The sequence below is a fragment of the Monodon monoceros genome, unplaced genomic scaffold (assembly GCF_005190385.1).
Source record: "Monodon monoceros isolate NGI ecotype Baffin Bay Population unplaced genomic scaffold, NGI_Narwhal_1 Super_Scaffold_1, whole genome shotgun sequence".
Classification (NCBI taxonomy): domain Eukaryota; kingdom Metazoa; phylum Chordata; class Mammalia; order Artiodactyla; family Monodontidae; genus Monodon; species Monodon monoceros.
In genome coordinates this window covers 68847963-68861340 of record NW_021703765.1, presented here as the reverse complement: position 1 = coordinate 68861340, position 13378 = coordinate 68847963, and the positions used below count along the sequence as shown (strand labels likewise).

The 13378-nt window shown below is 53.7% G+C and overlaps 1 protein-coding gene across 7 annotated transcripts in view; it reads left to right on the top strand.

The window, feature by feature from the left end:
- The window catches only part of CMKLR1 (chemerin chemokine-like receptor 1), a 43837-nt gene that overhangs the window by 22882 nt on the left and 7577 nt on the right, over positions 1-13378 (top strand). For all 7 annotated transcript variants that reach the window (XR_003794467.1, XR_003794457.1, XM_029228798.1 and 4 more), the window contains one exon: positions 13057-13132. The gene's annotated coding sequence lies outside the window, so the exon portion shown is untranslated. The remainder of the gene's footprint in view (positions 1-13056; positions 13133-13378) is intronic.

Here is a 13378-nt window from a genome sequence, read left to right as displayed (position 1 = left end):
AGGGACTATAGTCAAGTTGAAAAATGCTTTGCAGAAGCTCTGGCAGAGGAAGTGGGGATGCCAGGAAGGGAGAAGGGGCCGAGACGGGGAGGGAATGGCAGTAGCCACCGTTTCCTCATCCGGCCCCGGGCGGCATCTGGTCTGGAAGGAGGAGGCTGAGAGCAACCGCTGGCTGGCTCCCAGCCCTCCTCTGCTCCCAGACACCATCCGGGCTCATCTTTGAGCTCTGTGAGTTTGCTGGTAACACAGCCCTCTGCTTTGGTTCAGCATCCGCGAACTGGGTATTCGGCCTGGCTCTCTCCCCTCCCTCCGTGAGACAGGGATGCTACCGGGCCTCACAGGCACGCCACCATCTGATTTTTCTATACAAACATTTGCTGAGCACCTGCCGCGCACCAGATACCACGTTCACCTCATCGTTTTGTGATATACTCACGGTAACCCTAGGAGGGAGGTAATAACATCAGCCCCATTTTACCAATGAGCACACTGAGGCTTGGAGAAGAGAGGTAATATGTCCACAGTCACTGAATGAGGAAGGGCCTTTAAACCTGGTCTGGCTGACTTTCAAGTATGGGCTTTTAGCCACTGTGCAGCTGGGAAGGGGGAGGGGGGCGAGTCTGAGACAACACTGTCACAGTCAGTAAGGACCCCAGACTTGGGGTCTTTGTGGTGGGGAGGCTTGTAAATTAACCTTGAACTTCCATCCCAGAGATCTTAATCCTGCAAGGGGTCCCAAGAGATCGCTTCATCCAGATCCCTGGATTTTCTGAAAGGAAGGTTTTATTATTGCCATTTTATAGGCAACCCTACTATAGCTCAGAGAGGTAAAGCAACTTGTCTGGGGTCACACAGCGTGGAGCTGAGCCATGCTGTCTTTTTATGGGCACAAGGCTAGGAATAGACAGACACTTGGCCCATTCAATTATGGCATATTTTAAAGCTGGAAGAGAGCCTTTGATGCCATCAACTCCAACCTCCTTGTTTTATAGTTGTGGAAACCAAGGCCCCAAATGGTCAGGGATTTATCTAAAGACATTTGCCGAGTAGATCCTGTAAGGTATAAAAGAAAGAGCACTGTATTCTTAATCTGGGTTCAAATCCTACCTCTGCCTCTCACTAGCCACGTGACTTTGGGTAAGACTCTTAACCTCTCTGGCCTTGGCTTCCTCAACTCTAAAATGGCCATAATAATCCCCCTGGGTTTGTGTGAGATGATACACATAAGGTGCTTCTCAATGTCCTGGCATATATAGTAGGTGCTCAATAAAATATTGATATTTTGGTGATTATTATAATATTTAACCCTGGCATTCTAGGGTCAAAAGCTCTTTACCAGAATGTCCAGGAGTGACTTTCAGGGGCCTGGTAAGGTTCTCAGAGTAACAGAGAGAGAGGGAGGGGCTGCAAAAGCAGATGAGGCCGGTCTTCAGCTTCCTCGCCCTTCTCTCCCGCAGCAGGTTGGGGCACTAAAGATGGGGACAGTTCCTTTGGCTGCTCCCTTCCACGCATCTCAAGGTACCCAGAGGAGAAGCCATGCTCTGGGGCGGTATCAGATGCAGCCTGGCCCTCAGGGCTGAAGGTGGGCTGTGCTGGCCTGGATTTAGGGGGACAGGAGCTGGAACTATGACAACTCGCAGGGCACCCAGGAGCCACTCAGAGTCTGGGCTCCAAGCCCACGCCATGAGCAGAGCACTGAGGGCATCGCCAGCACTGGGGAGACGGCGACCACCACTGGCAGCCTCCTCCGACCACATCCTGAGCGGCTCACGTAAAACCCCTGTGCCTGCTGCCTTCCAGATACTCTGTGTACACAGCTTGGGGATTATTTACGTGAGTGGACTCAAGGCTGACTTTAGGTGATTAAGCGAATGGGATGCCGGGCCTCCCAGTCCAGTGGGTTATAAGCATGGGAGAAAATCTGTTTACAGGCCACCTCCAGGGGCTGGGGCACTGTTTACGGGGGAGAGACCCAGGCTATTTCCCTGACCGCTTTGGATGTAAGCTGAGTGGCCGGGAGAATTCCTAGTGTTTGTGCATTGGACCCACAGTGGGGGCCAGAGTAGCCTTTTGGCCTGGAAAGAGAGACATACGTCCAAACAAAGAGAGACATACATCCAAACAACATACGTCCAAACAATCTTGGACATATGTCCAAAGAGACACATACATCCAAACAATCTTGGGGGTCTTTTGTGGCTGGAATAGCTGCTGGGTCTGCAGTAAAATAGTGGGGCTGGGTTTGCAAGGAAGAGTCCGCCCTCTACCTGGGCCAGGAATCTGCTTCCCAGTCAGGATTCTCTCTGGGGCTGGGGTCCAGCCTCCGCTCAGTCCTAGGGTAGGCAGGGGCTAGACTACTTGTGCCTCCGGGACATTGGTAAGCAGTTAGCATTGTTCTAAGAACAAAGGGGAGCTGCCAGGGGCTTTTAAGCAGGGAGAGCTGTGATGCGGTTTGCATTTTGAAATGGTCTCTCCAGCTACTAGGTGGAAAATGAAATTATAGTGGAAGTGACGTGCTTGTTAGGGATCTCTAGCACTCACCCAGGCGGGCAGAAATGATGGACAGATTTGTGAGCTGTTTAGGAAACAGACGTGTGGGTGTCGGAGGGGGAGACACAGAGAGTCTGGATTCTGGGTCAGGGTCTCAGCGGGAAACAGATGACCCACTCAAATGAGGACTTGACGAGTGCTTAGGCAAGGGAGGACTTAGAAAGTGTGGACAGCCTAAATGATGTATCCTTGTATCTTAGACCCCAGGTCTAAGATACAAGGAGACCTTCCTGCCCTTAGGCCGAGGGGTCAGGGTGGGACTGCTTACTGGGACCCAGGTTGTGTAGCTGTGACCGACTCATGGAGACCCTGCAGGGAGGGCACTGGGACAATAAACACCCAACCTGCTTTCTTCCTGTCCTGCAGCCCCTGCTGGGCCTTCATGGATTGAGTCAACTGGAGGTCAGAGGGCAGGGAGTTAATAATATTATTCCTACAGCTCAGCCTGCAGGGCACAGAGCAGGGAGCAGTGAATTTGAGGACAGCACATTGGGGAGAAGGCATGGATCATTCTAATGGGGGGGATCCAGGCAGCGGAGTGGACATTTGGCGGTGGCGGGGCAGCGGGGGCAGTCTTCCTGCTTCAGTGCTCCCGTCAGGCACTGGAGGTTTCCTGGGGCCTCTGGGCAAGCAGGTTGCCCACATCGAAGGGCATAAGCTCCTTGCTTTTTCCCACCGCTGCAGAGATCTAAGCCCAAACGTAGCCCCATCCCAACCCAAAGAAAATGGGGTAGGTTGTTAGGCAGCCAGCTCCTTCGATCCCCACTACGGTGACTCAGCCAGAGCTCCCGGGTGTGGGCGTGGGACCAGGGGGGAAATCTTCTCCCAACACAGAGCTAACTCTGTCCCAGCACTGGCAGCCAGGGCTGTGGCTGGAACAGCTGCCGCTGTGTGGTTTCGAGATTCCTGAGTCTCTCAGGGCTAGGGATCCAGGGATGGTAACCCCTGAGTATCTCTTGGAGCCGGCAGTGGGGCTCGAGGCCCCCTCTCTCTGCCCTGAAGGATGAGGGACTGGTGGACGGGACCAGACAGGGGACTGTGGCAGAGGCCAAGGTATCAGGACCAAAGCTGGCTGGCAGGGCCTGGGGGAGGTGGGGACACTGCCAAGGAGGGACATTTGTGACCGGGAGAGTGGTGCCTGGAAGGCCCCATTATGTTTCACCTGCTGGCTGAGGCTGTGATCTTGGGCAAGTAGAAATATTCAAGGTTTGGGGGTCAGAGGGTCCTTGGTTCAAACCCTGGGCTGATGCTTAAAGGCTGTGTGAGCTCGGGTGAGTCACTTCACCTCTCTGAGTGAGGCTTCATTTGCAAATCTATGTCACAAGCTGAGAGCCTGAGGGCGGAGTGCTGAGGCATAAGGTGTGTCAAGCACCAGGCTGGCTTCTAGGCTCTGGGATACATCACGGGCAAGACAGGCTAAGGCCCTCTTCTCTGAGGCTTAGGGAGGGTCAGTCCCTCTCCTGGACCTCCGTTTCCCGGCTACAAAACAGAATGCCCTCTGAGGGGCCTCCCAGCTCCTGAGAGCCTGTTGGAGGCTCTGAAAGCTGGAGGAGAGGCATCCGGGGCCGCCCGGCCCGGACTGTCAGGGTGGGCCATGGGGGAGGTGGGAGACGCGGACAGGAGCCAGGGCAAACGTGGGGGGAAGAGTTTCCAGTTTCCCCCATGGGCTCCCACGCCCACGGGCCCTGATAAAGCCCCTGCACTCGGCCTGGGGCCTGCAGCCAGGAGACGGTTAGCCATAGGCTGGAGACGCAGCAGCCGGAAGGCAGCGGTCTGGGAGACAGGGTGGCAGCCTGCGGTGTAGCCCGCTAGGCACATAGGTGAGTGATGCCGGAGGGTGAGGGGTGGCTTGGCCTCTCAGGCGGGAGGGTGGGGAGAGAGGGAGGGAACAGGGAGACAAAGAGAAGACAGGGAGACTGCACAGAGAAGTGAGAGGCAGGGCGAGACACAGAGACAGGGACAGACAGAGAATACAAGACGAGACAAAGGGAGAGAGACCAAGATAGAGGCTGACGACGGAGAAGCAAGCAGGGAGAGACCAGACTCGGACAGAAAGGGAGCAAGTCCTTTGCGGTCTGGCAGAGGGGCGTGGCAACGACACGGAGAGGAAGCTGAAGGCCACGTCTGCCGCCCAGATGGCTCTCAGCCCTGCTGTCCCCTGAGCCCAGGGGACATAGGCCAGCAGGTGGCAGCTGGAGGAGGTGGGGCCCTGGATTCCTAAGGACCTGTGTTCAAATCCCTGCACTGCCACTAACCAGGTGTGTGACTGCAGGCAGATGACCCTTCTCCCACTGCTGCCTGGCCTCAGACATCCCCTCGGTAAATCAGGACTGATGACAGCGACCTTGCAGGGTTAGGGGGAGGTCCAGGTGGGAAGAGCTGTGCCCATGGCACCCTGGCCTCCTCTCCTGGGCCAGGGCGCAGCAGGCTCCACGCATCCTTGAAGGATGGATGAATGAATGAGCCCCCCTCCAAAGGGTTTTTCCTGCAGCACCTGGGATGTGACATGCTCCCCTTAGGGCCATTACCTAGAGGCACGGGGGCTTGGGGGAAACCCAGGGGAGCCTCGTCTTGCCCCACCTGGAAAATGCACACCCTGACCTCGTGGGGACTCTTGGGAGGTTCCACTGGGGCAATGACTAGAGGATTCTGGAATGTCCCGAGGAGGCGAGGCAGTGGACAAGGAAGGAGAGTGGGTTTGGCAGTTCATCGGGCTCTGACCTTCCTCCTGTCTGGAATGACGAATTTGGCCTATCTTGCTTACCTGAGCTATCTGTGTGACCTTGGGCACTTAACATCTCTGGCACAATTTCCTCTTCTGTAATAGTGCTTAGAACCGTGCCTGGAATTTGGTGAGGGCTCTATACACGTTTGCTTAATAAAAACTAAGCAAAGAACTTCTGTCTGAGGTTTCTGCTCTCTGTGGTGGGAGGAACCAGATGTGGCCTTGAGCTCTCCCACCCCTTCCCCAGCAAAGGTCTGTCTGCCCTGACCAGGTGGGCAGGGCAGGACCATCTGTGCAGGGTCTTCTGCCTGGTCTATCTGGTCTCCGGCAGGAGGAATCGGGCCTTGGCCACCGCACAGCCACCTCTGACTGGGTTGACGCTGTTCCTTTTGTGGGCTCATCCAAGTTCATTCCCAGCCTGATGGAGAACGCTGGCAGGGCGGGGCTCTCAAGGCCCCGGGCGGGGACAAGGCTGCTTGTTTGGTCCTTCCCCTGCCCAATGTGGCTTTATGAGGGATTCAGTGACCCAGGCATGGGCTGGTCACTGCCCAAGCCTGAACCCCGGGGGCAGGCATTTGGGGTGTGTGTTCGTTTGCTTTGGGTTTTTCTGGACCTCAGGAGGGGAGGGAAGGCTGACATAATGACACCCCTCCACCCATCCCCATCTGCCTCAGAGGCCTCTGGAGCCCCCGCCCTTGTCTTATTTTCATTCTTCTCTGCATTCATTTCCTTTTTCCCCTTTTCCTTCTCCCTCTCCCTCCCACCCCCGCTCCCAAGGAGCTATTCTAATCTGTTCAGCGTGTATCTCGTTATTTGGCCCTGTTCTTGCAGAACGTGTGTTACTGCTTTTGGAGGCTTGTTTTCAGTGTACTTACGTGCTATTTGGGTAGGTGGTTTTAAATAGCTGTGTTCTTTCGCTGTGTGTACACTTGCTAATCTGTTGCTTCTAACAGCTGCGTAGCTTTTTGCCTCTCCCACACCGGACGTAAGCAGCTCCCAGCTTCCAGCCGTCAGCAGATGCCCCTGCGCTGCCCGAGACGCCTGGATCTTTGACCGTTTTGGGGCACACAGCCTCCCCGTGGGCTCTTGCTACTGACAGCCCGCACCTGTGGCTCTCTGTCGGAGGACTGCCCTCGGGCACTGGGAGGGCCTGGGACTGCGCCCCGCCTAGGACAGGATGGAGGGATATAAATAGCCTTCTGGAATTCAACCTCCATTGTTCCCTGACCCCGGCATGAACCAAGCCACCTTCCCCGGGGATTTTGCCTGGCGTTGCCCCCTTGTCGGACCTCCTCCCTTTCCTAATCCTACTTCTCCACTCCCTTACTGGGTTTTCCTGGAACACTTCCTTAATAATCACCTTTGCAGGAAGGCTTATGTGAGGTTTGCTTCTGGAGAACCAATGCTAAGGCATGCCCCTCCAAACACCGCACATGAGCTGGGGGGCACGCAGGGGTTCACGGGTACCAGCAGCAAGGCATGAAGCCTGTGCCAGCCCCAGGGGGTCTCCATCCCAGCTTTCTAGAACCTTTCCACAGTTCTCATTCGCATGTCTTTGATGATCAGTTTGTCTAATACCTCGGTTTGGAGGTTTCCCTCCTGTAAATTACCTGTTTATATCATTAGCCCATTTTTCTGCTGGGGTTGCTGTGTTTTCGGATTTGCAGGAAGGCGTTCCCTGTACATTCCAGGTGGCAATCCCAGTACAGAGGGAGCGATCTGGAGGAACAGCAAATAGCAATGTTAAGTTCTAACAATAATGACAACTATGTAGGTGTTATTGGCTGAATTGTGTCCCCTCCCCCAAATTCATATGCTGACGTCCTAAATCCCAGTACTTTGGGAATGTGACTGTATTTGGAACAGGGTTTTTAAGTGGTGATTAGGGAAAAGGGAGGTCATTAGGGTGGGCCCTAACCCAATCTGCCTGATGTCCTTATATGAAGAGGTGATTAGGACACGCACACAGGGAAGACCATGTGAGGACACAGCAATATCCCGAGGACCCACTTGGTGCCCACATCCTGCTCTGACCTGAGATACGGAGCCTGAATAAGACCCAGTCCTCCCCCTCAGGTAGCTTGCAATCTAGTCAGATGTGTGAAGCCAGTAATAATCATATAAATACTGCGTGCCCCGCAGTGGGGAGCAGGGTGCCGGCGGAGCCAGAACGGAGGTGTATTAGTGTCCTAGGGCTGCTGTAACAAATTACTGCACACCGGGTGGCTTAAAACGATAGAAATGTATATTCTCTCGTGGTTCTGGAGGCCAGAAGTCTGAAAACAAGCCATCGCAGGCTGTGCTCCCTCTGAAGTCTCTAGGGGAGGACCCTTCCTTGTGTCTTCCAGCTTCTGGGGCTCTGGGTGTTCCTTGGCTCGTGGCTGCATCCCTCCAGGCCCCACCTCCCTCTTCACATGGCCTTCTCTGTTTCTGTGTCAAACCTCCTTCTGTCATTTCCTCTTATAGGGACACTTGTCATTGGATTTAGAGTCCACCTTAATCCAAGATGATCTCATCTTGAGATCCTTATGTTAATTACATCTGCAAAGACCCTTTTTTCCAAATAAGGCCACATTTGCAGGTTCTGGTGAATGTATCTTTTTTTTTTTTTTTTTTTTTGGGGGAAGACTTTTAACCCATTGCAAGGGGGGGGGGGGGGGATGCCAAGGGAAAACCGGCTGGAGAGGAGCCTGGTTTTCAGAGATGAGTTTGAACTTGTAGAGGAAATTTAAAAGGGAATAGAAACTCTTACACTCTGAAAAAAAGAGTGATTTTGATTTTTGGCAGATGCCACGTAGCAAATGTGTTACTTCACTTCGGGAAGCTTTGTCTCTCCACAAAGTGGAGCTCTCAGACCTCCCAGGGCCTTGACTCACATTGGGTCTTTCTCCATCATCCTCACCAAGCCTGGGACAAGCTGAAGGGCCTTAATGCGTGCTCCCAGCGGTCCTGAGAAGTAAGCAGGGCAGGGGTTATCATTCCCATTTTTCAGATGGCAAAATCGAGGCTCAGAGATGGGGAAGAAACTTGCTCCGGTGTCATAGCGGGTCTCCTGCCTCCCCTACCACCTCCTCCCTGGCATCCCTTTCTGGGGACCTATGGGAACTGTCCCAGAGAAAGGACTGCCAAGACAGGCTTGGGGAGTCTGTCTCAGGAGCCTCAGAACAGATCAGCTCTAGGTCCTGGTTCCAAATGGGTGTGAGTTTGGGATCACACGAAGAATCTGGGAGCCGCGCCAGGACAGCTCATCTGTCCCCTGGGCTCCCTGGGGAGCTGAGGGCAGAAAGAAGGACAGTCTGGCTACAGGCTCGCTTGCCCGCCTGGGCTGTGATGGACAGTGTCAGCTTTGGCAAACGATTCCCATCTGTGCCCCAGACCTCAGCCAGATTGTCCTGAAAACTGGGGAACATGGGTTCCTTGAGGGGCTAAGAAAGGGGAGCAAAGAGGAGGTTTCCCGGGAGGGTGGAGCTGGGGACCCTGGGGCATCAGCAAGGGTGTGAACAGACATGGAAAGATGTGCTCCACTTCCTGGAAAGCAAGATGGTTAAGAGCAGGGCACAGAGTCCCAGCAACCTGGGTGTGAACTGGCTACTAGCTGACTGTGCCTTAGCCTCACTTCCTTACCTTTACCTTGGGAGTAACAGCAGTACTACTGCTGGGGTTTGTTGGGGACGTATGAGCGAATGCCACTAAAAAGCTTGGTACAATGTTTGGGCTAGAGTGTGCCCCGATTTATCTATCACAAGGAACTAAAACCAACATAAAGTATAGCTAGATGTAGACATCAGAGCCAACCCAAACCAACGCAGGAATTGCAGACCAGCAGGATGAATGGGCTTGCTGCCCCTGACCTGCAGATGTGACTCTGAGCTTCCTTATGGCCACATCAAAAAGGGAACCGTGATCCTTTGTAGAACTTTGTTTATTAAGATTGAGGAAGCAGCCTAGTTCCTCAGAGGAAATAATGTTTTTCCTTACCTTGAATTCTCCAGGGCATTTCTCACTGGGCAGGGAACTTCATAAAGGGCACCTTGAGAGAGGCAGTGGGTAGCATCACTGTCCAGGACTAATACAGCATCACAGATGTGATTTCCCTGTGGTAGCTGCTTGTAGGGACCTTGAAGGCAAGGCAAAGGGAGACTGGGGAAGGCAGCTCCATGGGAGGATCAAGAATGTGATGAAGGTCTGGGCTCTCAGGGTTCAAAGCTAAGGCTTAGAGAGCTCAGAGAGGTGGGATTGGGACTCCTAATCTCTCAGGGAAGCAGGGGGAACCCAAGAGACTTTTCACTTGGGATCCTTGGAAGTCAGCCTCTGGAGTCAGATTTCCCAGCTGTGTGGCTTCGGGCAAGTTGCTTCACCTCTCTGAACCTCAGTTTTCTTAACTGCAAGCTAATGTATCCTTGTAAGGCTATTGCAGAGCACAATAGCATATAGGGAGTGCTCAAATAAATGTTAGCCATACACATATTATGTATACAATGTTAGTATATACATATTATGTATGTATACTTATACCCTTTTTTCCTAAGCTTCCTGGTTATAGAGGGTTTAAGGAATCTGAACAATGAGAATTTTACAGCTCTTTACAATTGGCAAAGGAGTCACTGTCATTTCTTATGACCCTTCCAACAGCAATGAGGGAAGGGTTCTTACCCCTCTGGAGAGGTGAGGAGACTGGAGCTTAGAGAAGCAAATTCTTGCCTGTATCGCCCTTGACCTGCCCTTGAACCCAGAGCTGGGGAGACAAGCGGGCAAGATGCACAGGTCCTCTGGCCTTCCTGGCCCCTCCCACCATTTTAGAATGGCAAAGGCCATTTTAGAATGGCAAAGGCCATTTTAGAAGGGAGTTAAGAGTAGAAGACTGAGGGGGAAAAATGATGATAATAATAACAACAGTAATAATGACAGTAAAAACATAGTGCTTACCCCATAAGAGACCCTGTTCTTAGTACTTTGCATGTGACATTTAATCCTCTCAACCATTTGAACTATTACGATCATACCCATTTTATAGATAAGACAACTGAGGCACAGAGAAGATACCTGGGTGGCTCAAGGTCACAGGGAGTTCATGAAGGAGGAGGATTTGGATGCTGGTAGCTAGGCCGGGCCCCAGGGTCTGTGTCCTTGACTGCTCTGCTCTACTGCCCAGGCTGGGGGCAGTACAGGACAGGAGGGATGTACGTCGGGATAGAGCAGAGGCCGAGGCTGAGGGCAAACCTGTGACTGGCGCCCCCCTGCAGGGAGATCCCAGGGGCTCAGGCAGAGGGGAGTGGAGGGGAAGGGCACACACCTATGGGGGACACTGACATTCCTGGGGGGATGAGGGGGTGAGGAGTATTTGGACAGACATGCCGGGGGATGTCAGCACCACCCTGTGCAGGCCCAGCCTGGCCTCCACCCTGCTCAAAGATGAAAAGACCTGTGACCTCCGACCCCGAGCTGCTTCCAGCCCAGCCGGAGAGCCAGATGTGATGTCGCATTTCTGCAGCTGCTTCAGTGCCAATTGCTGGGTCCTGAGACCTTGCTGCTCTTCGCCCTCCTCTGGGGGCTCAGACACCGCCCCCCCCCCCCCGCTAATGAGGGGGGGATGCGGGGGCGGGGGAGACGGCCTGGCATGCCCTCCCTCCTCCCTCCTTCCCGTCTTAACTCACAACTGCCCTTTAAAACTCAGCCCATATGGGCTTCCCTGGTGGCGCAGTGGTTGAGAGTCCGCCTGCCGATGCAGGGGACACGGGTTCATGCCCCGGTCCGGGAAGATCCCACGTGCCGCGGAGTGGCTGGGCCCCGTGAGCCATGGCTGCTGAGCCTGCGCGTCTGGAGCCTGTGCGCCGCAACGGGAGAGGCCACAACAACGAGAGGCCCGCGTACTGCAAAAAAAACCCCCCAAAACAAAAAAAAACCTCAGCCCATAGCCCACCTGCCACAGGAAGCCTCCGATGCCCAGGTTAGGGGATGCCCCTCTGCAGGGCTCCCTGGGTGCAGCCTGGCCTTGCTGAGGACACAGCACCACCTCTGTCTTGTCCCTTGTGACTGACCGTGAGGCCCCTGTGGAAAAGCAACCTGGGAAGCCATGGCCTCGTCCCTGGATCCTGCACAGCCCGGAACAGGGAACGCGGACATGCTCATTCCTTCCTCAAGGACACACTCGGTGGCTGTCATGAGATCAAGATTTCGCAGCGTGGAGTGGCGGGCAAGATCCCACATTCTGCAGACCTGGTTCAAATCCAGGCTCTCCCACCCCCTGCCCAGATGTCTTGGGCAAGGGTCTTCATCTCCTTCAGCCTCGCTGTGGCCCCTCCTGGGTCAAAGTGAGACCGTCTGAATCACATGCTCAGCACATACATTATTATCGTGAACACCTGTCACGTTTCCCCCAGTTGTGGGAGTCGGGGGAGGGGGCAGCTGCTGCCTCCCCGTCTTCTCTCCGCATCCCACAGGAAGTCCTTGGGGACCCCTGGTTGGACACCTCTGGATTCTTCACCCAGGCTGTAGAGCGGAATGATGCCCGCTCCTTTGAGCCCAGAGTCCTCAGTGGAAATTTCCAAGTGGCTTTTATTTAATAAAAAGCGAAAGATGACTTTTATGCAATAAAATACAACCTCAAGCCCATCAAGCAGCAATGATGAATTTATATGGAGAAGGGTTGGACTCATTTATAATGAAGTGTCGATTGCCAGTGTCGCCAGGCTGAAACATCTTGTTTAGAGCCCATTTGTCAGATGGGGAAAACATGGGTGGTGGAAAGTGCATGGGCTCTGGGTTGTCAGCGCCCTGGGTTCGGATTCCAGCTCAGAATTCAGCTGTTTACCCTTGGGTTGCAATGTAATCGCTAATATTTATCGAGTGTGCCAGCGCTGAGCCAAATGCTCCAAACTCCTGATTGCCTGTAATTCTTACATCCTTTCTGTGAAGTAGTGAGTATTCCCATCTTACTGATGAGGAAACCGAGGCTCAGAGAGGAGAAGTCGTGTGTCCAAAGCCACAGAGCTGGCAGGTGGCCAAGGCTGGGTGTGAACGATGCATGAGACCACCTCCTCCAAGATCTCCCAAGCTTGCAAACTCTCCAATCTTTGTTCCTTCTTCCATACATTGGGAAAATACCAACAAGGTTGTTATGGGGATTGTATGAAGTACCAGTTCAGCTTTCTGGCATATAGTAGATGCTCAGGGAATGTATTTGTGTCTGTCTCATTGGACCGTTGTGACACCAGGGCCCAATTCTTGGTAACAGAGGGCCCAGAAGATGCCCGGTGAGAAGGATGCTTCTCTCTGAGCCTCAGTTTCCGCAGCTCCAAACCAAGAGTAGTATCACCTGCCTGGGAGAACCTCTGGGAGGATTTAATGTGATGAGGAAATTATAGTTCTTGGCACAGAGTAGGTGCTCTGGGCAGTTCCTCTTCTTGTCTCCTGTGTCCCCAACACTGCCTGAAATGGTGTTTTCTGGGTCCTGCCCTGGCAGTGGATTTGTATCGAGCCATCCATACTCTCTCCCCTGCACCCATCCCTGAATCGGGCTCTCGTCTCTGGATGTGCTGGGATGGGGGGGTCGGTGGAGATGGGGGTTGGGATGAAGGGTTCAGCTGTTGACCTGGGTTCAGGGGGCTCCACCACTTCCCAGCTGGGTAACCTCGGGCACATCACTTAGCTTCTCTGAGCCTCTGCTTCCTCCTCTGGAAAGTGGGAGTAACAGTGATACATTCAACCTCTGGCTCTGGGTCCACCCAAACCTCTGGTTCTTAGATCCAGAGCCAACTGCTGTTCCTCATTCTTCCCTGCAGGTGTTTCCAGCTGTGTTTGGGAACTGATTGGCCAAGGACCCACACTGGAGAGCTTTGGGCATCGTAACAGTGAACGGTAAGGGACACGGGATCTGAACTCATCTCTCCAAAGGGCATCAGTGGGGGACGAGGATGAGGTGGGTGCACTGTCAGTGCGGCTGTCCCTGGGTTTGGAAATACGGTCGGAACCACGTTCGCAGCACTACGCACCTCTCCTTCATTGCGCTTAGCATTGTTGCGATTTTTCCCATGATTTGAGGAGTTTTTTTGATGAATAGTTGTCTCCCGCTAGACTGTAAGGGAAAGGGGAGGGTCCCAGAGA